Source organism: Athene noctua, chromosome 1, assembly GCF_965140245.1.
Source record: "Athene noctua chromosome 1, bAthNoc1.hap1.1, whole genome shotgun sequence".
Classification (NCBI taxonomy): Eukaryota; Metazoa; Chordata; class Aves; order Strigiformes; family Strigidae; genus Athene; species Athene noctua.
This window is the reverse complement of record NC_134037.1, coordinates 207166473-207192102: the sequence shown is the minus strand read 5'-3', so window position 1 is coordinate 207192102 and position 25630 is coordinate 207166473. Positions and strand designations below refer to the sequence as shown.

General features: G+C 39.4%; 1 protein-coding gene across 8 annotated transcripts in view; it reads left to right on the top strand.

The window, feature by feature from the left end:
- The window catches only part of MBNL2 (muscleblind like splicing regulator 2), a 112220-nt gene that overhangs the window by 12042 nt on the left and 74548 nt on the right, over positions 1 to 25630 (top strand). For 2 of the 8 annotated variants that reach the window (XM_074911426.1, XM_074911391.1), the window contains exon 1: positions 4591 to 4835. The exons of 1 other annotated variant lie outside the window; for it this stretch is intronic. The gene's annotated coding sequence lies outside the window, so the exon portion shown is untranslated. Of the gene's footprint in view, positions 1 to 2813; positions 2913 to 4587; positions 4836 to 25630 lie in introns of those variants that run through there. 5 more of the 8 variants (XM_074911381.1, XM_074911364.1, XM_074911397.1 and 2 more) reach the window with 5 other exon arrangements.

Genomic DNA, 25630 nt, shown 5'->3' with positions numbered 1-25630 from the left:
GAGTGACTCAGTGAGATGTGGTTGTTTATATTTGGTCAAATATATTTCAAGCTAAGTGCATAAGGCTACAATCCAGAGGCAGCTCAGCTCTCCATGGCACCCAGGATATGTGCCTCAAACGTTCAGCTACAAAGCCTGGTTGGAGCGTACTGCAGCTCTCCTCTGGCTGGTGTCTTCATCACCCTTCCCAACTGGAACCACCCTCTGAAGGAAGGGTGCACGTGTACTCAGTTTTCATCCTGATGGGGAATTGGTGTCATCCCAAAATAAAGTCAGGATGTAGACTGGATGCGTGCCTGAACCCATGTGTTTGGATCTCACAGTTTAGACGTGGCTTAAATTTCTTGTGCAACCCAGTGGAAGGAGAGAGGGGATTTGGAAGGCCTCCAGAAGCCACCTTAATTTTGGTAAGATTGAATCCTAACATGTAACTTGAATATATGCTTGCTTCTGTGGTGTGTTTTCATTTCATATTTTTCTCAGCATATACGATGAAAATAGAATAGTCTGTTTTCATGTCTGTCCACAATCAATCTCCAGTTTTCTTAGGTTAGGGAGATGTTGGGATATCTGGGTGTTGGGAAGTTAAAACAATTGAAATTCTGAAATTAAAGTTCTTCTGATAAGCGTGTTTTTAATACCAAAATTAAACCTAGCAGTGCCTTTTCAGAATAGCATACCAGCTTCCAGTTAGTAACTTGAATTTTGGCATTACTCTTTATTTTTGTAACGTATGATTTCTACCATCATTTCAGCCCCGAGAGAGGTATTTTGCAAAGGCTGGCATCAGTGGTGTTATGCATGAATAGGTCTAGGTGCCTAGTTTTAAAACCTTGGCAGCTGCCTTGACTTTTCTTCATGCTGTCATTCAGACCATAGCTACCAAAGTTGAATTTTGCTGGTTGTAGCAGTTGTGGGAAGTTACTAAGGGAAGAATCTATTACAGGAAATAGTTCTGAAGTTGTTCTTGCCATTGCTGAACTTACCAAAATGTCACTACTGCTATAGGTCATCTATGCAAGGCTCAAAATCATCTTTCTGCTGTACTGAATGTCACATAAATTGCTTGATGTTTTCAACATTAGTGTTATATACATTCCATTGCTTCTTGCAAAACTCCCTTTAAATTGAGAAGTTTTTTTGTTTCTGGGATTAGACCTAATTGCTATGATTCAAGAGTAAAGAAGGAAAAACAGCTGTGAGGGTTCTGCATGTTCCAGTTCTCCTCCTCTTAATTACTTCCAAAATAATCCACTTTTCTCCAAAACTTGTATCTACACCCTTCAGAAAATTGTGTATAACGGTCACCTTTAGCAGCATTTTCCCCTTGATTCATTAATTATAGGAGCATGTCAAGCAGAGCAGATGGCATTTTCTGAGTGGGGAATTTAACTTTATTTGTTATTCTTCATTGTGTTTGACATCTGAATTTCTCAGCTTCTCTAAGATGATGTCATTTTGCAATTAAATATATAATATGATTGTCTAAGTCATCCTGAAAATTGAAATTCTGGCCTTTTTCTTTGTAACGGATGTGAAAAACAAATGGGCACGTGCACATATCTCAATTTAAGATCAGTCACTTTGGAACTCCTCACTCCTCAATATACCAAGCAGGTATTTTTAAAAATCTCTTTTTGTTCAGTGCATGAACTCATGCATTATTTGCTGCATACTACTCAAAGCGCCACTTCTTGAGAAAGATCATACATTTTCTCTTGAGCTTTTTGATGGGGGCCTAGCCAAAGGGTTCATAAATGTCATTTGTTCTCAGTATGCTCTGAGTTGAGCAGCTTTTGATCCTTTGGCAAGGGAGGAACCAAAACGTAATAACTTACGCGAGGAGCTGGGTGGGCATGCGGCTGCTAGTTTTGTGTTTGTGATTTGACAGTCCTAGGAATGATACCTCGGAGTGCCTCAACCTTGTTTGACTGCACTTGAAGCTCCGCAGTGGTTGAAGACTGGCTGGCGTATGCGCTGTGAAGCGGTGGTGCTGAAATAGGGGTGTGCAGGCAGTGCTGAACCCTCACCTGTCGAGGGGTTGTAGTAGTGACTCGTCTTGGGTTTGTGGGGATTTTTTGAGGTAACTTGCAAGTTTCCTTCCTCTTCAGAAGCAAGCTAATGGATCACAAAAGCCCTTGGCACATGTTGCCTTATGAACATGCATGCGGTCCATGGGGAGGGTGGCTGGCTCCTGTTGGCTGGTGGTCTGTGGACTGTGACACTTACTCTCCACAGCTCTCACCTGGCTTGGGTACCGTCTTCTTCCTTGTTGTAACCTTCTGCTTGACTGGACCCGAGATTTCCAGTCTCTGGCTCTTGCATCTCTTCCTCCCTTTCCCTGTCATTGCTGTCTTTTCCTCTTCTGCCCAGCTTCATGACACATTTTAGTCCACCTGACCTTTCTCACAGCCCCTCTGTAGTGTGCTGTCAGGGGCCTGTCTCCTGCATGTCCGTGGGGCACCAGCCTAAGGGTCATGAAAGCAACAGGCGTGGTTGTCTTCCTGCTGTCAGCTCCAATGTCTGGTCTCTGGCAGATGGGAGCAGCAGTTACAGGGGAAATCCTGCTAATCTCCTGTAACTTGAGCCCATTACATGCTCAGTCGCACTGTGGGGCTGGTGCCTTTCCAGCCACATACGGACGGACGGCTGGAGGAGGAGGTGGACGTTTACTGCAGAACATTTTCCGAGGTTTGCACTATGGGGATCAGGGAAAAAAAAATTAAAAGATGGTGTGTGTCAGTTGAATTCTAGCAGGTTTTAGGGCTTTGTCAATTAGGAAAATATTATCATAAGTATAGCAAAAAATGTATCCTTGATTTAACAAACCAGCTGAAAAAGTAAGGGATCAGCACTCCGCCAGATTTCAAGAATGCCCCGACATGGGCAGGAGAGCTGGAGTTCCCCAGTGGGTGAGTTACAAGGGTGGCAGAGCAACATGTTTTTGTCTCAGCTATCTCAGAAATGGGCAAACTGTGTTTTGGCAGAAAAGTAAATAAATCCTGCAGCAGATGTCCAGCATGGAAAATTTTTAACGCAGGCAGCTTGAGTTCGGCAAAGTCAAAAGAATGTGGAAAATACCACATGCACCAGGGCATCTTAATAATGGGTGGAGTCACCACTCCTGTCCCCGGGGTTCCTCAGACTCACCAGAATCAGCTGTTTGGGGGTTTTGCAGAGTTTGATTTTGTTTTTGTGGAGTTTGGTTTTATTTGGTCGTTTGGTTTTTGGCTCGGTTTTTGTTTTATGGGGTTTTTTTTTTGTTTTGTTTTTGGTTTTTTTTTTTTTTTTTTATATATAGGGCAGAACAGAGCAGAGTGGAGGGGGTGATTGAGCAGAGAACGAGGGCTGGCTGGCAGGAGTGCATTTAAGCCATGCCAGGGAGGGGAGGGTTTTCACAAACAGGGTGGGAGGTGGTGGAGCCCAAAAGAGAGTTTTTGCTTGCGGGATAGAGGAATAATGGATTTTTGGGAAGCTGTGTTTATAATATGCAAAACAGTCCATAGGAAACAATGGGGCCTTGGGACAGAGCTGCCAGTGAATGAGAGCTTTGTTTTCCTCTTGTCTATTCATATTTCTAAACTTTTTGTGGAATTTTAAACACTTTTTACATGTTTTTTATGTAATGGCTTGAATTGCATGAACTGCTGTCTGAAGTTGTATTGCACTGCAATCTTTATCCTTTTCTGGATAAAGACTGACTTTCAGTTTAAGCTCCTTTTTGTATTTTTCTTAATTGCAACTCACATTCAATAATCCTTGGCTGCTTTGTTCTTTTGTTTTAAAACTTCAGCAAAATTTGTGGGAAAACTGATTGACAGCAGACCTTGTGTACTGAGAGTATCGAGCTGTCTATAGTCTGACTTGAAAATGGCAACTGGTATCTTAGTCCCTGTGCCAGTACCTTGGAACAAACAAACATCAGTTGTAAGCTAATCATACAAACTGCAGTTTAGATGCTGCTGCTGTGATTTGTCTGCCAAGGATGTTAAAACACCATCACACAGATTATGTTTTCATCGAGAAGCATCCCATACCTGCAGTCCCTAACAACTGGTCTCAAATATTTGGAAAGACGTTATGCATGTATTGCTGTTAAGTACAAACACTGCGCATAAGATTATGCAGTATTAAAATGAGACTATTACTGCTTCAATTGGAGTGCATTTCATCTGCATGTTAATATAAAGGATAGATTGTTTGGTTTATAGTGCACAGCTCACCTCTACAACCAAAACAGCATATTGCAGTTCTGCAGTTTTGGAAACGTTGTGCAAGCATTTATGATTAGCAAAAGCTTCAAAAATCCTTGTGCAAGAAATGGTGTAGCTGCTGCTGCAGGGGAGGGGAAGGGAGTTGTTTGCTTTTGCTGCGTATGTTATTTCATGGAGATATCGCTTTACCTCACCGGTAAAACTCCTTCCCTGCGTGAGGGAAATTCCTGGTTCATCAGTATGGATGCATTGTTTTTACACATTAGAAGTGCTGTGTTGCTGTGTCAATCATTCCGTTAGGATCAGTTTAAGAGCAGTAGGGCTGACGAAGCTGGGTGTGATTGGCTGCCATATGCTGGGAGGGCTCTGGGAGAAGGAAGGGCTGCAGTCTTTCAGCAACAGAGTTTAGGCTGTGTCTTTGCTTCATCATCTGAAGAAAAATCCCCAGATAAGGCACAAGGCTTTCTGAGCACCAAAAAAAAAAAAAAAAAATTACGGGCTGCTCATTGTTTCATGTGAAAATGACTTAACCGTGATGCGATGGGAAAGATATGGCTGTTTGTTTATATCAGATGTTCCTGTTCACGTTGGGAATGTGCCGAATAGACAGGGCTAAACAAGGTAGGAGGATCGTTGTCTTTTATTGAATGTTTAAAGAGTTTGCTGCAGTATGCTGCATACTGTATGTGTTGCTTGGGGAAGTCGGGGAAACGATGTTTCTCCGGTGAATATATTCTGTTTGGATGCAGTAAGTGGATTTTATGGTAACTTGTTTTCAAAGGGAATTAATTTCCAATGTAAATAGCTCTCTTCAGAAATAGAATGTGAGTATACGCATATTAAAATAACGCAAGTAAAAAAAGAAATAGGTCAGTGTGTTTCAGAAGTGCTGTTACCCTAATTGGATTTTTAGCTGGGTTGTCATCTGGTAGTGCTTCCTAGCTTTGAGGAGGAGTCAACCTGGAAATCTGTGAAGTTTATAGCAGATACATTTGAAGATTTAGGTGAATTAGAGTGGCTAATCTAAATAATTCCCTATCAGATGCTTTAACTAAAGCTAAGACTGCCTGTCTTTGACTTCTAGGAGGCATACAACCAGATTACAATAATTTAGGCAGTTATAAAAGTATGGACATTTTTGACTGCACCGTGATTCCTTGTGCTCTTGAAGGCAAGTCGGGAGAGTTTTTTGTATTGTAGTTCAGCTGAGCATTTCCCCTGCCTTTTCTTGGCAGCAAAACAGAACCTATATATGAAAACAAGGAAAACGAGGTTAATAATACGTGCTACGATTATCTGATCTTTATACATTTTTAATGAGAGAACACGCAGCTAGCAGAATAATTTAATGAGCAGGCTAGCTTTTAGAGCAATGATTTCACTGTACAGAGGCACATCAACTTTCTGAGGAGGAGACAGGAAGGAATGGGGAAGATTTATGTTAAATGTTCTGGAGAGAAAGAAAAGGATTATTTAGGTAGAAGTCTGTAAAATTCTGGAAGAATAGGGGAGTTACTAATTACTATTATTATTTATTAGACTGGAAGCAAACTTTACCGTCATATTGTGGGAGGGGTCTGAGGGCATTGCCTCATCCTGTGATGTGCCTGAAGCCTCTTCAACTTTCTTAGACTGCCATATGCATTGATGATGCTCACTACCTTTCAGGATCCCACATAATTAGAGACCTGAATTAGCAGACTGTCTTCAGTTGCATTTCGGCAGCATCATGTATATGTACTATATATAAGTTGTTGGGTTTTTTTTCCCAAGACTAACAGTTAAGTGAAACAGCAAGAAAATGTTATCTTATTTCTCCTGTAACAGCCATGAACATTGCACATAGATATTTGTATTCAAACAGGATGTTGGTAGAAAAATTAAGTGCATGAACTGAGGAAGACTAAAGATTATTTTTTTTTTAAAGAAGAAATGGGGTAAAAGAACATCTTAACTGCCTAGAAAAGCTTTCAATGGTGCGATTTTGGGGAAAGTCTCAAGATTTTTTTCTAATCCTAGAACAAGTTACACTAGTTTTAAAAGTATTGCATTAAATAGGCCCTTCTAGACCAGTTGTCCACACACACCTCCCCTGCCCTTTTCCAAGGAGAAGTACAGGACATGGGCTCAGAACTCCTGATGTCAGCTCCTGGCTCCTCACAGCTGACTCTGCTAAGAGGAGGTGGATTAAACTTCCCTTCTCCCTGGCTAAATGCTAGTGGAAGACCTGCAGCTAAGTCGTGGACACATCTTTAGTTCATGAACTGGTTATTTTTAAATGCTACACTCTTCTAAGTAAAATCAACCTCGTGTCTTTGAGAATTTGAAATTCTGCTAAAAAGTGAAACACACATCGGGGTATAGAGCATTATTAATAAAAATCCATAGGGTATGTATATGTTTATCACTATTGATGTTTAAATGTGGTGTTAGCGTGCCAAGTGTGTTAAGCATGTGAGGCAAAGATTGATAATTAGAAGCAAGTCAAATAATCTTTTTCAAGCTATAAAATGGGAGCTGAATCTTTAATTTTTGCAGATAAAACCATTGTCATGCATAGCTTTCAAAGAAAACTTCTCAGTATCGTGTTTTGAGACTGTCTCTTACTTTCAGATAATTTAAGTGGCTGTTTTTCGTACCTTGGAGATGGCAGTGTATAGAATTATCCTACTTATGCCTGACTGCCAAAGTGAAAATTCACATCCATCACTTGATCAAATAGTTTGTATCAAACTATTTACAGACAATCAAGTGACAAAAGGATTTAAAAAAAAATATTTCCTGTTCAAGGTGTATATATACTACTACTTTATATGGATAGGTAAGTGGGCTTTCGTCTTGGAGTGTAGAGGTGGTAGTGACTATTCTGCATACACATTTATTATGTGAATAGATGGTAATAAAAGTAATGGGGACCAGATTCTGGTAGCTCTTTTCATTTAGTAGTATCTTTTCTGCTTAATTGCTCTGTGGATTTCATTAGAGCTATTAGTGCAGTAACATCTTACTGTGTGCAGTCTGTCTGTTTTCAATGGATAATTACTCTTGTTTAGAATCAGTTTCTTCATTTTCCTAAGATAGGATTTTCTAATGAGTTATATGTCCTGAAATATAGTGTTTGGCTGTAGAGTGTTTATACAGTCAAATCAAGTTCTTCATTTGTAAGTGTACATTTTATAGAAATCTAAGATAATCATGTGCTACAAATACTTTTTTTTCTGAGCAAGAAAAACAGCTCTTAATGTTATGGGGGATTTCAGGCACTCAAGTCTAACTCATGTCTGCTGTGAATGAATGTTCTCTGTTGCTCACAAGTAAGTCAGGAATAATCTGTAGTGTGTTTATTTGTTAAAAAAACCCTCTAATCTGTTCATCTTTTATAGTATTGAGAGATTAAAAAAACCTTAAGTGTTCAAATGAAATTCCTCGTTAATGATTTCACATATGGTTTTAATTTCCTAAATAGACACATTGTTAAGATTTAAATTTCACATAATAGCTATTACTGTTACCTTGTTTTCTAATGTTACTAGAAATTTCTGACTGAGGATTATTTTTTTTCATGGAAGAAACACTTTTTTTTTTTTTAAAGCCCAATGATTTTTCCTCTTTTGTGAATGTGGCTGTTATAATATTGTAATAAAAGAGAATAAAATCACTTGCTTTTGAGTTTTTTAGTGTATATTTTCTTTTCAAAACCATTTTCCAGCCTTTGATTGTGAAGCTAATTTGATATGTTTGATACGATGTTCACACTATGGTTAACCATAACACTAGTGCTATGTAACTGGTCTGTAAACAGACTGAAGTCATAGCCTGAGGGAAATAAAACAATTTCAAGAGGGTGTCAATGCTGAAAACCAGTTCAAATAATAGTGGTATTAACTGCTTGACTAATTAAACTAATCTTCTTATACATAATTAGCAAATGCAGTGACAGTTGTTGGTTATTGATATACGGAGTCCAAAGTCGTCTTTTAAAAACAAACTTTTGGGTTTTATTTGGGGTAAAAGGTGTGTGAAGAGAAAGAAATCATGCAGCCCCTTTCTAGAATCTGCAAACTTCTTAATGTCCTCTTTTTTTTTTTTTTTTTAATTACTCTGTTCTAATAAGTCCGTTGAAACACCGAGCGCTCCCTCTGACAATGCTGGTGATACAAGGTTCTTTGCTCAGTATTTTGGTCATACTTAAAAAGGAAAACTTCGGAGCTGTGAAAATTGAAGAGCATACCTAACAGGAGATAAGATGAAAAATCCTTACAACTAACCTAAAGAAATACTAATTATGTAGGAGACTCTGCTACTGATGATTACTAAAGCTGTTGAGAACTGCCAGTGTGCAGCTTGCCACTTCTGCAGAAGACCTGTAGGATTCCTGGAGCCATAAGTCTGGTGAAGAACCTGGTGGATTTGTGATACCTTAAACTTTGCAAGTTAGATGAGCTCAGCTATAAGCAAAAGGAACAAATGCACATGTACTTGCTCCTCTTTTTTTCCTTTCTTTTTTTTTCCTTCCTGCCCTCTTCCATTTTTATACCTAGATGTAGGTCCTCAAATGCATACACACATATGTAATATACACACTCATAAAAATATGAGTTTTCTTTTTTTGATTTTTGCAGTACAAAACCAATAGCTAATAAAGACAGTAGGAGGGAATTAGTGGTACAGTTGTTGCATAAGGCAATGGATCAAGAAATAGGAACAGATGGTTCATATCAGAGTCTATTAATTTTTTCTATTTTAGATCAATAATTTTTTATCAGTTTCTGAGTGGATGATAAACAGCATTTCAGGAAGGTCTGGGCATCGCACACTGCTGAACTCATGAATAGAGACAAGGTCGGCGTGGAGATTCATGTGCTGTAAAATCTTCTCTCCTGTGGAGAGTACAGCGCCTCTGATAATAGGCAGAATTAGAGAATACAAGTAAGGAAAAATGCAGAAATGTTTTCCCTCTAGTTTTATGGAAGGAAACTAGGACTCTACTAGAAATGACTTTTTCTTTTCTTTTTGTGAATACTGAAGGCAACTATTTGGTATGTTTTTGTGTGTGTGTGTCATTACTTTTAAGAGATGCCTAGCAAATAATATTTTTTTTCAGTCTTTTTTTCAGCCCTCTGGCATACTCTTCTATCCAGGCTGAATATATTTTCCTAGGGTTCTGAGGATTTTTGTGTTTCTATTGTTTTCAAATGCCCTATTATATGTGCTTCAGGTATACTAAATGGCTCAGGCCCCCCCCCCCCCCCCCATTTCCTGAATCTCTCATGATTTTTGCACTTTATATGTATTATGGGCAGTGTTCTGAACTTAGTCTAAAACTAACCTTAATTTGCAAAGTGGCAAGATTTCTGTTTATTTTCAAGCTCTCGGAAGGATGATTTTCAATGCTGGATTTTGGTGTGTTGGTTTTGTGCCTTAATGCTCTCTGTGAGACTCCTGAGGTGGGGGAAGTGGCTGCCTTGCAGGATATCAAAGCGTAGTTTCAGACCTTTTTTTGTTTTGGTTTTTTTTTGGGGGGGGGGCACTCCTTCCTACTTTTCAGACAGTCTGTGGTGCTGTTATCAGCAGCTATATGCATATTTCAATCCTACAGCTGCCCTGATTTGTCGGCAAACACCTCTGGCTGTGCCTCTAGTGGAACAGGCAGGCCTGTCGTTGATGGAAGCATACATCTGTGCCCGGTTAATGATTCAGGACTTTGGCACTGCCTCGCTTTTATTTATTTAAAAGGCTGCCATAACACATATGGGATTTCCCCGACGGCCACGTTCACCCGTGGCACAGCATCACCAGCTACGGCCTCTGACTGCTATGAGGAGACCAACACTGGCTTTCTCACCTTCATCTTCTTGCCCCGCAGCCCAGAAGTGGTGAGGACTGGGGCAGCTCCTCCGGCTGGTGAGAGGCTTTTGCGGAGGAGGATGCCGGTGTGTGGGCTGCTTGTGCTAGGGATTGCAGTGCTGCAGTCCTTATTGGCATGCTAAACATGCACCAGCAGCACAGCACGCTGCTGTCCTGGAGCTCTAGTGCTTGCATTTAAAAACTTTTTGCTTCACGTGTTGTGTATTTTTATTTATTTTATTTCTTTTTCACAATTCCAGTGTGTATTTCAGTTCCCCGCTGCTAATGTTGGGACAAGCTTTGGGGTTGGATTGCTTTACTGCCATAATTTTGAGGGGTGGGGAGGCCAAAAACCCAGATATTTTCTTTGCCACAGTGGAGAAGGCATGAAAGGCTTTAAAAGTGGCTGCACTGATGTGTTTATAAAGCCAGTGCTTTTTTTTTGCCTTTTTTTTTTTTTTTTAGGACCTTATTTAGTGCTCATAACTTTGTGTGGTGAGGCCACTTTCAAAGGCTTTGGTATCCACAGTAGCAGCTCTTTGAAGTGGAAACACCAGCAGGGGACAAGCCAGTGGCTTAATCCTTGGTGTAAAAGGTCCTAAGGGGTAAGAAGCCACAACATCCATCATAAGGGGAGAATCTGGAGAGCAATAACTGGAACTAAATCTGTCTTCTGGACCTGGACCTCACCTGTAGAGCTGGAAGTAGTTGGACACCTCTGTAGGACTTGAGAGATCAAGTCCCTCTCTTCTTTCTTTCTCTGGTTTCCCACTCTCTTTCTGTCCCCCACTTCGCTCCCCAGTCTCTTGAGGAGCAGGACACAACCACTGAAGGGCAAGGGAGTGAGGCCTGAGAACAAACACATGTTTGAGAGGGGTTTTTTTGCCTTCCCAAGTCGGTAAACCATCCCACTGGAGTGCAGAGCAGGTGGCACAGTCATTTGAGTGATCTGCCGGTCCTTGGGGGCACGTGTCTGGTTACCTTGGTGGCATTGTTGTGGCCTGAAGAGATAAAGCTGTGCCTTCATGTACTGAATTGTCCTTTGGAAGTGCCTGAAGATAAGCAGAACGAGTCCACCATCTCTGAAATCCGTTTGTTTGAAATAGGAGATGAAAGTATTGAGTTTCTCATGGGAGGGCTTGAGGATCAGTGTGTCCCTATGGATCCATAGCCAGCTCTGGCTGCAGATCTAGGCTGCTTCTAAGAAGCTGCCGTCCGGAGGTGGAGAAGGCAGGAGGGTAAGCTGAGGACAGCAGCATGTGCCTAGATTGGAACATGACTCTAGCTTTGAGTCACCAGGGGGAGAAGCTTTCCAGGGAGGACTTTCCTTCTCAACCACTGAATTTAGTAGCCATTGGTGATTCTGATGACTGTTTAAATCATCGGATTTTTAAGTTGAAAAGTTTAAAATAGACTTGTTCATATTTTTGACCTTCAGTACATCACTTGCCATTTAACTTCACACTCTATTTGCCATATGTAACGATAACTGTCTTTTGTTTGTTTTCCTGACTGGTAATTCACTGAGTGCCCCCAGCTTCCTACTCAAAATTTTGTGGTCTTCATCATCAGTCTGTACAAATATAAAATTATTTCTGTTGTCAAAAGCCTCGCTGTTGCTCCTTTGTATGTGTGTTTCTGTAGTGTTGATGGTGCTGTTGTTGTCCTCCCCCTCTTTTCTAGTTCTGCTATAATCTTTTTGAGATGGGGGTATTCCAAACTTGATTTATCACTCAAGAGTTACATGCTCCATGGGTATACGTAGTAGCATAGTTCTTTCCTGTTTTCCTTCAATATTGCCAGATGTTCTGCTTGCTTTATACTCCATCAACTGCTGAGTATTTTGCTGAAGTTCACATTGAATTACCTATCTTTATGTTAAACTCTTACGTCACTTTATCATCCAGCATACTCATTATCATGAGATCCTTTTGTAACTCTTCACAGTTGGCTTCAGGTATGACTTTGAAAAAATTTTACGTTAACTGCAAACTATCTTTTGTTGTTAAGGGTTATGTTGCAAAGCAGAGGACAACTCTGTTGGTAAAGTTCATTATGAAAATTACAAAAGATTATTAGAAGTAAAAGCATGATATTTAACCATGTAAGACTGTTGGATTTGTAGGCTTTTGTAGAATTTGTTGACCCTGAACTTCTGCTCTGACTTCAGTCTTCATACTATCTGTAAATGCTTATCACTTCTGGCTAACCTTTTAAATTAAATCTCTTAACATCCATAAGAGTCCTGTCATCATGAGAACTAGGTCCCACAAAAATCAGGTTACAAGGGTGGGATGATTAATTTGCTTTTGTTTTGCTTAATTTTGAGCTTTTAGGATTTGTATTTTCCAGCTCTTCTCTACAGTTGTCAAAATCATGCTCTTTAATAAAAATTGACAGTTCTTGTAAACATACTTGTAGGTGATAAGACTTTATGAAATTCACTTGATATTTTCAGGCTTCCAGTGAAAGGGGTGAGAGGTAGCTGTGCTGCAGTAGGATTGTGTAGTAAGTCCTTAAACTTGAGGATTCTTGTAGGAATCAATATAGGTTTGTTGTTTTGTTGTGGTTTGGTGTTTGTTTTCTTTTTTTTTTTTCCCTTAAAGAAAAGTGAAAGTAAACCAGACTTCTTAGTAATAGTCTTCTTTGGTAAAGATAACTGTATCTCAACCATCTTGGCCTCCAGACAGTGAAATGTCATCACTCTTTTCACCTAGGGAAAAGGTAAATGTGATGGTTTTCAACTTTTGAGTATTCTACTGGAGGTAAAAATGATGGTGCTGAAATAGGACTTTAGAAACAGTGAGCAAGTTTGTACTTTTCTGATTTAAAAATACTAAACTTCTTTAGTCGTGTGGCTACATTGATATGAAATACAGATTGCATTGTGCCTTGTGCATCAGCAGGATTGTTCTTTAACTTTTTTCCTGGTGGACCTTGCTCATCTGGTGAATGCTTGGCAATAATGAAGCCAGAAAAAACCTGGGATCCTAAATTGTGGATTTCCATCCAACTTTACAGAATGGTAATAATTAAATTTAAAACCCCCAACCCTTTTCATATGTAAATTGGGTGAACTTTGTTGATAAGAAATCCTAAAAACTTGCAAGTAGAATACTGCTACATCTTTTTAGTCTCTCCCTTTTCTGTCTTTTTGAGTATAGTAGTGCTGCTTTTTGGTAGCAGACAGGCAGTTCTGTTGCTATAAAGTGGTACCATGGTTACTACTATTTCAGATGATGGACAGAGGGATAAACGTGGAAAAGGGTTTTTCAAGATTTCTAGAGTCTATGCATTGTAATAAAGTGGATATTTCTGTGGAAGCCAAATATTGGTAATGTATACTTTGCAGCCCATAAAGTTGCAGAGGATGACTGGAGGGCATAATTTTGACTGAGAGTGTCAGATAATTTGTTTGGTTGCTTTTCTGGTCTGGTTTGATTTTGTCTCTCACCTGCTTTGTCCTGGAAATCTTGTATGGAATGGAAAGAAGTCCTATCAAATGTCAGGGGCTGGTGTGTGTACATAGGCTGGAGGTTAGAAGTTATAAAATCTCTTATTTACAAGCTAAGCAAATATTGCATTAAAGTGAGGCATATTCAACACAGAAGTTTAAATAATTTTTGCAAAGTTGTTTTCTTGGAATAGAAATGTGTGTAAGGCTAACAGCAGCAGTCCACTTTTTATGTTTACACGTGCACAATTTTTTTTATCTGAATGTTGTTGTTGATGTTACTTGTTTGACCAAATCAAAAATATTTTTGTGCTATTTATTGACTTTGTAACATGGAAAATTTGACCTTGTCTTTCAGAAATACTGCTGTCTATCAATGAGATTTATGCAGGGTTAAAGGAAGTTTTTGAGTTAACGATTTAACACAGAAGTTGTGCAAGGCAATACAAATTGTACAGTGCATAAACAAAATGTGGCTTTATCCATTTGGGACTAGGCTTGAAGTACAACAAATGAATTAAACCTTTGAAAAGGACAAAACTGTCAAGACTTATCTTAACCAGTCCAGATTTTCCACTGCAGTGTGAGCAGAAAACTCTCTCTTGCCAAAAGCCAGTTGCTTATACTCAGCATCACGAGTGTATCCATTGCTTTGGAAGTGCTGGTGAACCCTGGGCTGTGATTAGCAGGAAGGAGAAATCTCTGCAGTTACAGGTAAGCAGACACAGTAGAAAAAGGTCTGGAAGAGTGCTCTGTCAAAACATTTCTGGGAAATGTATTCAGTTTTGACTGCAAAAATATTGCAATTCAGTGTGTCAAAGGATGAAAGAACTCTTTTCCAACTTCCCTATTGAAACACAATTTACAGGGTATTCCTGAATATCTGTGTGCTTATCTGTGATAATATTTAAGTTACAATAAAATGATTCAACCATATGAAAATAACAGGTCACGGTGGAATTGTTTCAATATTGCTATACTTTTGCCCGCAATATTTTCACCTTTCAGTCAGAGGAGGCATTCAGATGCTGAAGTTTCCTTCAGGAAAGATTTCAACAAGACCTAATGAGAGTATGAAAGACTTTTTCCTATTGGTCTCTCTCCATTTTAAATAGCTGAGTTAAAATAGAGAGGGATTGTCATTTAAGTACTGAGAAATTTTTTTATTTAAGGCAGGGACATGCCTGGGTCTGGGCTCTAGGAGTACTGGACTAATGTTGCCTAACAAGTCAGTATTGCTGCCTGAATCTATTCCCATTTCAACTTGTAAGCTAATGGCAATGAAGAGGAAGGCTCTGTACATTAAAGTTACTTTTACAAGGTAGTGGTAGGTTTGTTTTTTTTTTTCTTTCCAGAAGTCTGAATATAGTTTATGTCCCCTTTTTACTGTTGCAGACAGCTGAACTATGGCACATGGCAGAAAGATGAGTATGAACTCATCCAGTGTCCTTGCTGTAGGATAATAAACGTCTGGGTTTGTTCGTGTGTATCCTCTCTGTGAATTAAGTACTTTGTCTCCTGTTACTTATTAAAAAAAAAAAAAGTTTATTTTCTGAAATGAAACTGGGTTAAAAAGTAACTTTCTTCAAGTGGCAATGGGTGGTTAGCTTTTTGGACTGAGGGAGATGTTACACAAATTAAAACAACAGATCGATATGACCCATTTTTATTGGGTCAGCGCTTCTTAATTGGTACCCAAGCAGAAAGGAGGGTCAGTAGCCATATTGCACACCAAACCCCAAATTCATCATCCTAGTGTCAGAAAAAAAAAAAGGTGTTTGCTCTGGTAGGCAGTTTCTGCAGAGAGTTACTGTGCGCTTTTTCCAGTTGTAACTCCATTACTTGCCTCAGGATTAAATAGAAGTTTTCAAGATTTCCAGGAAAACACAAGTTCACCAGAGCATACAAGTACTCTGAATAAAGCTCTTCGTTGCTTCTCTGCCACCAATTGCAAAAACAATTTTAGAGGAAAAGTGTTTTCTTTCTGAACCATTGATACCTATTTGACAACAGAATAGTGGTTCACTGGATGCAAATTTATTTTATTCCAGCGAGACTAAATTTCCATTATGTATTGTCAAATACAACACAGGTATCTTCTGAAGTTTTAAATGTTGGCTGTTTTGGGTTTTTTTTTGTGGACAAATAAATGGCTTGAATTTTGAAAAGAAAGCTTTTTACTGTCATCTTCACACTGAGCTTGATTAGATATTGTATTTATTTGCCTTGGAGGACCAAAGATAATCAAGCAGGAAGCAATGTCTGTTCAAAATGCAAAAAAGCAACCTGCCTTCAGAAGATACCGATAACCTGTGGAATACTGCTTCTTTTTTTCCTTCAGAGCTGTGCCAAAAAAACCCATTACTGGGTTTCTCATTGACTGGGAAGGGTCTTTGAAAAGGGCTTTTAGTGGAAGATTTCAGCTTCTGTATATAAAACATATGCTGTCTGAATGTCAGCATAAGAAACATTATTTAAAAAAATAAAATTAAATTGCCTTTGAATGTACTTGATAACAATCTGCTATTCCATAGGTGACTTTAAAGTTAGGTTGCTGTTTCATCTTTTTAACTGCTGTAAGATACAAAGTATTCCGACATAAATGGCTTTGCAGCATGTCCCATGAAACCTGTAAGAAGTAAAGCATTTGCATATGTTCTGCTTCATGAGGATTTCTTTAGTTTTGAAAGTAAATAAAACTGTTGTGTGTTACGTGCACAGTCCTAATGGAGAGAGAAGGGGGAATTGAATCCCTGCGATAAAATGGACTGATGAAGGCTTGCTTGGGCAGCCCTCTGAGAATAGACACTATTGAGATTTTTTTCTTTTCCCTGTTGGAAGCACTTTTCCATTGTGATGAGTTGCTGCTTCCGAAATGTGTTTGAGATAGTTGTGAAATGCTCCAGGTCTGGCAGAACGTGATTGGAGTGCCTCACTTGGGCTCCTTTGGGCTCGCTCTTGGGTTTTCCTTCTTCTCCATTGGATTGTTAAGAAAGCATTGCTTATTGCTTCTGGGAATGCTTCTAGGTGATGCAGCTTGGGGTGAAGAAGGGGTCTTAGTGTTTCTTCCTCTTCTGGTAGGTTTTAAAAGTGATTTTCTCCAAGCTTCACTTTTGCTGGAAGGAAAAGGTATGTTTTCTCTTAGTCTAACCCATTCAAGGACAATAAAAAGCCAGTAACAACACAGATATACTTAAGGAGTTTTGTAATCAGTCATCTTACTCCCCAACTCCATTTGTTGTTTTGCAAATTTCTGTAAATCTCCAAAATACTGAAATGTTTCCTTCCATATCCACACTCCTCTCCTGAGAATCCAGGCTTTTTGTCAACAGTTGTGAAAATCAGTCAGGCTTCCTCTCGGTATCCTACTTCCCATGCGCATGATGAAAGACACTTCTGAAGAGCAGTGTTCAAAAAGGGAGTGGGCAAATCCATGGAAGAAAAATCCATCGAGACCTATTAAATACGAAGACATCAGTTACAGGTTGCTGGGAGAAGATTAATGAAAATTATCATGCTCTGCCTACCCTGGTTTTGCACTGTTCTGCAGACATCTGGTATTGGCCGTGGTTGGAGACTGGATATTGAGCGAGATGGACTTTCTGGCTGACCTGCTAAAGTCATCCTTGTGTACTTTGGTATCCTGTGCTCAGGTAAATTGCAAATGGAGAAAACAGCACAAATATAGGTATTTTATCTCAGAACGGTGATGCTGCTTAGATTTTCTGCAGGGAATCTGTTTAGCAGAATGGGTTTAGTGCTTAAGAGGTGGTCGGATTTAATAGCATTAGGTAGTGCTCTTGCTGCCCTTGCCTCAGGAGCTTTGTTTGGATGTGCCATGCAACTTCCCAGAGCTGGGTAATTTGTTGGAGTATATTATTAATAATGGTGTTGGCAGTCTTAAACATATTTTTAGCTTATGAATTCAACATGTCTGAATTTACATGGAGTCCTTGGTTTATTCAGACCATCCTTGTCTTTCAGTACAAAAGAATACTGTTTGTCACAGATATCTTGGTAAGAGTTCTGCCTTTTTGGCTTCATGCGAACCAGAGTAGAGAAAATAGAAAATTGACAACAGCCTGAGCTTTTTTAAATTGTGCTCCTGTGTAACAGCATGCTATCGGTCCTTTGGCAGGTGAGAACAGTCATTTGATCATGCATTCCCTCCATGCCAGTCTATAAAAATTTCACAGTACATAAGCAGACTTTTCTATAAATATTTTTACAGTCCTAAAAAAATAAATACAATGCATGTCTGAAGCTGGGTGTGAGTAGAAGCTCCTAATGCACTGGGGTACCCTTCCCTGTGGAGTTGTGTTTGATTAATAGCTATTACGTGGTGCACTCTGCCAAAAGCAAAACATTTGTGTCCACAAGAGGCCAAGTGATAACGTCATTGCTGCCGGGGATGATTAACTCGGCTTGCAGAGGCACAGAAACAGAAATTGCTTTTACCCTCTTGCCAAGGTGGGAGCAGAATTTTGTGTATGAAATTCATACACCTAGAGGATAAAATCAGATTTCTTTGAACTTAGAAACAAGAGGTGTTTAAGTTGCAGACTGTGAGAGAAAGTACAGACCAAGAAAGGAGAAGAAGGTTAAGTGGAGTGGGATGAATATCATTGTGGGGGAAAAAAAAAAGTTTTCTAGAAGAAGAAAAACTGTTTTCTGCAATTGCATTTTAACTGAAGCATAATGAGCATTAGTTTTATCAGCATGACTTCGAAGCACTTTGATGTTAGAAAATACTCTTGCGAGCTCCAGCCATCTACAGACTTAAAGTTCCGCAGAAATATTTCATGGTCCATTAGCAAAGTAGTACAGTGGATCACTGAAAAGATCCCAGGCTGTGTCTGTTGTTTCGCAGTCAGTGGTACACCTTCCTCCTCACCTGCTTCCCCAGGGACAAAGGACATTAGTGTTATTAAGTTGTAAAGCCAGCTTCAAAGTGAATCGGCAGGTTTTAATAAGCTCATTGCCGTACTGTAAATAGTGTGGGACATACTAAAAAACCTGAACCTGGCACATTAGTGCTCTTGACAAGGAGAATATGGCTCACTTTGCAAAACTGATATTTGGAGGTCATGCTCAGTTTAAACAGAACAGACTGATGTTTTCTATCCTGTACCTGGACTTCTCTCAGCTTAACTAAAATAGTTAGGATTGACTGGGTAAAGTGTTCATCTGAATTACAGTTGACAAATGTTCATCTCTGGTTGTATAACAGGCAAAGAGAGATGTTGCAATAGTTATCTCCAAGTCAAGCAAATAAAATAAATAATGGTTCTTTTGTAAGTCAGGACACTTTTTACTTTAGCTGAGTTCAGATCAAATCAATACAGGAATCAGGGTTAGAATTTTAATATTTTTGGCTCCTAGCCACCTGGTCAAACTAGTGGGCTGCTTCTCTAATAGGGCAGTTCTGGCTGCTGCTTCATTTGAGCAATGCTGGTTTGTTCAATGCCAAATGGAAGCTACTTAACATCTGAAAGTGGAAAAAAAACCTTAAAATGATTAAAGAAATGTTGATAAGTTTCATTTGAAATTTGTAGAAGAAAATGCATTCCTCATGTTCTATTGTAATTTCTTAAAAAATTTATGACGGCAGAAAGGTTTTTCATTTGTATTTGCCATCAAAGAATGGATGATGTTCCATAGAAATCTGTCTTGTTTTCTCTAGTTTCTTGAATATAGTGAATATTATTTTTTGTGACTTTACAACAATTCAGAAGAGAGCCAGAAGCCTGATTCTGGTTTTAATGCTGTAATTTTACTGAACTATGTTAGAAATTGGTTCAAGAGAGGAATATGAAACTGACATAGTACTCACTGATGAATGATATTTCTATGCTGTCACATCACTTTCTGGTCCTGTTTTGTAGTCTGTTGGCCTGACAGAGTGAGAAAAGCCTATCCACCACATGAAAAATCTCTTGCATGTTCTCTTTAAGAATGTAATTTATTCAAATATAATTAATAAGCATGCTGACTGTCACATTATTTGTTTGGAAAATTACCTTCTTTGTTTTTTCCGTTCATGTTAGCATCTTTGATACAAGATCCTCTCTGTGTTGGTTAGTGGGGAATTTTGCACAGTGAGGCTTAAAATTAGTGTGTAATGACTGAGAGTCAGCCTTGCTTTCTAGGGACGGGGAGCATGTCCCGTGGCATACAGCATCGTAATTACAGGAGCCTGTAACCAGGAGCTAGACCTGCCGCAGGTGGGGTGAAGGGGAGGGAGTGGGGCAGCAGCCTATGCCATTGTGCCCAGTCATGCCTGCCCTGCTCTACTCCATCGGGTGTGGGGCATGGGGCCGGTGGGCACATCAGAGTTGAGCTGGCCAGCACGTGTGATACAGGGTGCTTTAAGCTGCTGTGTTGGCTTTATTCTGCACCTGGGGAGGCAAATCATAACGGATCTAGCTTTAGCCTAGGATTAAGCTGCAGCCTTGCTTTCCTCGGCAGGGAGTCTGAGGGAGGGCAAGAGAAAACAGCACAGGGGAGTCAAGGAAATAGTGGGTAGCTGGAATGGAAAATGGTGCTGGAGTGTTCTCGTGGGGTCACAGCAGTCCTTTGGTGTGCAGCTTCTCTTCAGTTTGGAGGCCTTGAATGCTATTTAAAGTACAAACAATGGGGGGAAAATGACATTTAAAAGAATGTAACAGTGATGTTTAGTTGAAAAACTGAAGCACAGTCCCACCATCTTTTGGACTAAAACAGCTGCCAGTGTATCCTAAATGTGTGGCTGTGTCTTAAGTGCTTTGAAAGTGGAGTCTACTGTGCAGCTGCAAACAAGAGGTACTACTTAGCAGGATCTGGATGCCTTTTCCTGGCTTAAAGGATGAGGGTTCAGTAGCTGTCAGTCTTCAAATATCTGTATTTACATCATGAATGTTCAAGACACTTGATCTGGTTATAGAAGGACCCCTATGTATTAAACTTATATAGAGAATCTTTCCACTAGGTTTTGGCTATAAATATAGTGAACTGCAAAGCAAGTTTCCTTTGCAAATGTGGTCATCTGCTGGAGTGTCAGCTTTTTGAACGAACACAGTGCTTGTCAGTAGTCTGAAAATGCATCTGTAGAGTGGGGCATATTGGTTAATCCTTGTATTTGAATGTCATAGGATGTCCTGGGACATCTGGGAATGGTTGTATTTTGCCCCACATTGCTTCTCCCAGGTAAAGTCACTGACTCGAAGCTGGTAAATCCAGGCTGAAGGGAATGGCTGAATTGAGGATATTATTTCTTATAGATTAGTTTATATCCTGGACAAATAAGAATGTCATAAGCATGTGAATTAAGGTAATGTGTGGGTAAGACATTGCTGGTTTGTGGAGTGTGAAGCCAGTGTTAACATGGTAGAGAGCCTGTTTTCTGCTGCTTACAACTTCCAGACAGAGTTTAAAATTTCAACCTGAAGTCCTTTATGCCTCGTATCTACTGTAGGGTCATTGTTTTGTCTCTTTGGTAAAAGATTCCTGAAGCAAATTTAAGACTATGGACATGATTTTCTGAAAGTAAGCAACATGAACTTGTACATGGAAGTGTATAAACATTGTAACGGTAACCTGCTTTGGGTTGAGGGTTTAAAATTGGGCAGTATCATTTCCCTGGGATTAGAGGTGTGACTTTGGTCCTCTTGAGAGCTTTCCCACGTTTGGCAGAGCTAACAGTCTCTCTCTGAAGAGTTGCAGTGTATGCCTGCTGCATTTGAAAACTAAGTTCTCAAGACATTGTCCTGGCATTAGAGATTCCAGCAGGTCAATTTTGGTGACTTTAGATAGGTCCTCAAGATGACTTTTATCCCACCTGAGTTCAGGTGTTTAATTGAATTTGGGCAGTGATCTATTTTCTGCCCTGCTAGTGACCTAAAGGAGGAACACCCACTTTCCACAGTGTAAATGGTCAGACTTGTAAAGCTAAGGATATTTAGCACATCTCTTTTGGCTTGCTGGGAAAGAAGAGTTTGTCTACTGTAAACTGTGCAGTCTCTTTTAGGCGCAACTAAGGGGTTTCTAACTTTCTAATTTTTGAGTTTCTGGTGTATATACAGAAGAAATATATGGGTCATGTTGATAAACTTTGACAGTAGGAGCAACAAATTGAGCCCCAGTCTTGACATCTCTTGCTGAAGATTTTAATGTGATGAATAATACAGAGTGCTTAATTCTGTAAGGATAAAATGAAAAACTGTTTTAACACCTTTTGAGTTAACTTAGCAGTTCCACTAGAGATCTGTGTTGGGACTATGTAGAGGACTCTGCTCCTTTACTGGAAGTCATCACCTGCAGAGATGGCTTTTTGAAGACAAGGTCTTTACTACACATTATCTACTGAAGCGTGAATACAGCATGTCTAGGAAGCCTCAGCTTCTTCATGAGACAGATGCTACATAATCCATTGCCAAATAATCTGTCTGATAAGTAAAACTACTGTACCAGAGCAGCCCATATTTTGTATATAACAAGAGCTCCTATTTTCCATCTGAGACATCCATCTGGTTAGTAATAGGGCAGGGCTTTGTGCTCAGTTGCAACTCCTAAAGATGCTGACTGCCCGTCATTCCTTAGAACAAGAACATTTACTAGAGCCTCCTAGTACCTGTATGCTTTGCCTTGTTTAATGATTAAAAGGATTTTTTTAACCAGGATTTTTTTTGCTTACTTGGAAAATAAGTGATTTTGTGGTTTAGAACAGGAAGATGATCTGTAGCCTAACACAGACTCTTTCCCGCTCTCTCAAGGGAACACGAGATCGGCAAAAGCCTCCTCCTCCTTCATGTCTGGCTAGCTTTCCGCAGAAGGGAAGTGATGCTTATCTGAAAATAGGGGTCTAAAGCTAAGTAGTTTTTACAAATACATGTCCATGAATTTATTTCACTTGGCATACGAAAAACTGCATTTGTAGATGTGTATTCTGGATCAGTTCCATTAATCCAAGTGTGTGAGAGACTGAAAATAAACAGCAATAGTTGTGAAAAAAACAAACAAAATTAGTTCTTTTGTACTTATGTTGAGGGCTTTCTTCAGCTTCATCAAGAACATTTTCCATTTCAGTTGTCAACGTGTAAGTTTTAGTAGTTTGTTTAGCTACAGTGGGGAGTGTCGGCTTGAGTTGGAATCAGTCATTGGCAATTAACAACAAAACAATGAAAGAAAACCCCCAGGCAAACCCAAAAGCAAACCTTCTGTCTGGATAGGGGTTCCCATTAGTGCTGAGGGCTCTAGGCTGGTTTTGGCAGGACAGCTAACTTTGGTTGATATGTTGGAACACAAATAGAAGTAGTGGAAAGAAGAGCAGAGTTCACATTTGCTGGAGGCCCTGGTGTTCTCCATACGAGTGGGTTTTGCAACACGTAAGGTCAGGGTGGGCTGTGATGTTAATAATGGCCTGTGGCCGGGGAGGCATTTTATTGAGGTTTATTATTATTTATTACTGTGTTTTCTTCTGGAAATCCCATGTTTCTTTTCCCACATTTACTTCCCTCTGTTTACTCAAACTGCTGAATTTTCCCCTGTAACCGTAGTCTCTTCTGCTTTCCTTCTAAAGTTCCATCTGCCCTTCTCTCCCCCAGTGTTCACATCTTCCCTCCTCCTTTCTTCCACATTTATCTTATTTTTTCCTCATTTCCCATGAAACTTCTCCCTTCCTCATCCACGATCAGCTATTTCACTTTCTTACCATCCACTCCCATTTTTTTCCTTCTCCTGAGCTCTTTCCATGTCTCATATCTTGAACTCTGCTTTCTTTGATTCCTCCCATATTTTTTTTTCCCCAGTTTGTCTGTCTTCTCCCTTCTCCTTGTATTGCTTCCCCCTCATGGTCAGCCTTTCCAGGTGGCATCTCTTCCTTCACCCTTCTGATGCAGGTGATGGGCAGAGGAGGTATAACAGCTGCCAAGGATGTGGTCATGAACACATAGGGCATGTAAGTGGTAGGGATGAAGCACTCCAAATTCTGTCTCCATGTTTGCACCTGCCTTCTGCTGAAGGCATGGTCTCCTTCAGAAAGGTCTCGGTTCTATCTCTCCTAAGCCTGCATCAGTAGAAACTGCTGAAGCATGCAGTATCTCTTGAGAAATCAGATAGTGTGATGATTTTTGAGACATACTTTTCATGCTTCCCTTTCTAAAGAAAATATTAATGTAGTAAGCAGATAGGAAATAGGATGACGCTCTATTTTACTCTTCTTCTACCCTCTATTGCCCAAACATTTTTTTCATATTAATTCTTTCTGCAATCTCAGAAATCTATGTGAATCTGTTGTGCATATTTTTTTTAAAACCATGGCTACTGCCACTTATATAGTGCATGCTGTTTGCTTTGCCGCCATGTGCAATATCTGTTTTTATTCAGTTTTAGCACCTACTACTTGAGAAATGACTTTGTCAATTTTAATAGTATGCAACCTGGCAGAGTATTACTACTTGTGACTTTCAGCAGTGTGCAGTATAACATTTACCCTTTTCCCAAAATTTCCATCTGTCTCCTACATCTATTACTGAAAACCGTTACTGACATTTCTGAATTGGAATGGGTGGCTTTAGGGAGAATATTTCCTCTTTTACATTTAGCCAGCTAAATCATCAGCCCAACAAGCTATCAGCTCAACAAGCTCTTGTGGAGAGGCTCTCCTTGTCTTTCCTCCTCTCTTTCCTTTTCATCAGTTATGAGTATTTCTCACCTCTTTGTGCGTTTTCAGTTTAACCTCACTCTTCATTGATGGTGTGGGACAACATTGGTGGAATATTTAATTTGAGGAATATTTAATTCATGTACTATACTACAATTGTGTAGAATTATTTAAAAATGTACTAATTATCTTGCAACTCATCATTCTTGATGGCCAGGTAAAGCTAGCTAAATATCATCCAGACCCATCTAATTGAACATTGGTGTTGGAATTGAATTTTTCAGCAATTAGCATTGCATTACCTTTTATTCATGCTAGCAGTAGCAAATTTTGGTGTAGGTATCAGTAAAGTAGTAAAACCCTTTCTGGTAACATTACTAAGTAATAGAAAAGCCTTTTGATGTGAAGACCTGGAAGCCAGAACTGGGATCTGTTCCTGAAACTGTGTGTGAGTAATTCTTGCATTACTAACAGCACTGACTTCAATTAAATCACATGAATCCAAGCACAGAATGGTAATTATTCTGGCATGGGAAAGCTGACAGTGTTTTTAGAGCTATTTTTATTGATGCGTTTTAAAACCACACTTATTTCAGTCCTTCCCCCTTTCTTTATTCTTGCACAAAAATAATCCATCAACACTTTCTAGCTGGTATCTGCAGAGTGAAAGTTGTGTTCCTTTGAAGCTGAATAGAAGGAAACATCATGTCTGCGGTTTCCCCGTCTGCGTACACAATATAGTCATTTATTAAAAGTTATTTATAATATCTAACCCTTTGATTTTCAGGTCTATTTATCTATAAAATATCCTAGGTATTTTGTAGTCTCCAAATAGCTTAAGTTAGTTCCATGTTTAATTCTTAGATTTTGATGCTGAACTATGTATTTGTAAAGGTACATGAAAGCTAATTTAATCAAAGGAAAATTTAGATTAAGTGCTTTGTATTAGAAAGAACTCATTAGAGGACGATGACTTAGTGGTGAGCCATTTCATGAAGCCTTTATGAAACAGCCTTTAGTTTAACAGAGAAACTAACTCTTTTCTAGGTATGGAAGGGGTTTTTTCCCTGTAATTTTGGAATGACAATTTTTTGATTTTTTTTTTTTTTTTCCCCCTTGAGAAACAGAGGGGAAGAGAAAAAATCTGAACAGAATACTACTGTCCTCATTTCTAAGGAAGAACAAATAACAGCTTATAATGCAGTAACACCATCTAAAGGGCCAAATGATAAATTAATGGAAATGGGGTTTTGTATATTGTTTTGGAGACGAAGCACATTAGATTGAATTGTTTCACAACCAGCATGCCTAATTATTGTGTCTGCCACATTCATCTATTTAAAACATTCCCAACTTTTGGATTGCTGCCTAGAATATTACTGCAGTATGTGTTTCAACTGGTTGTTCCCTTGTCACGCGTAACTTCACGAAGGAGGCCGATTTTGTTTGGAAAAAAAAATACAAATGAGCATTGGC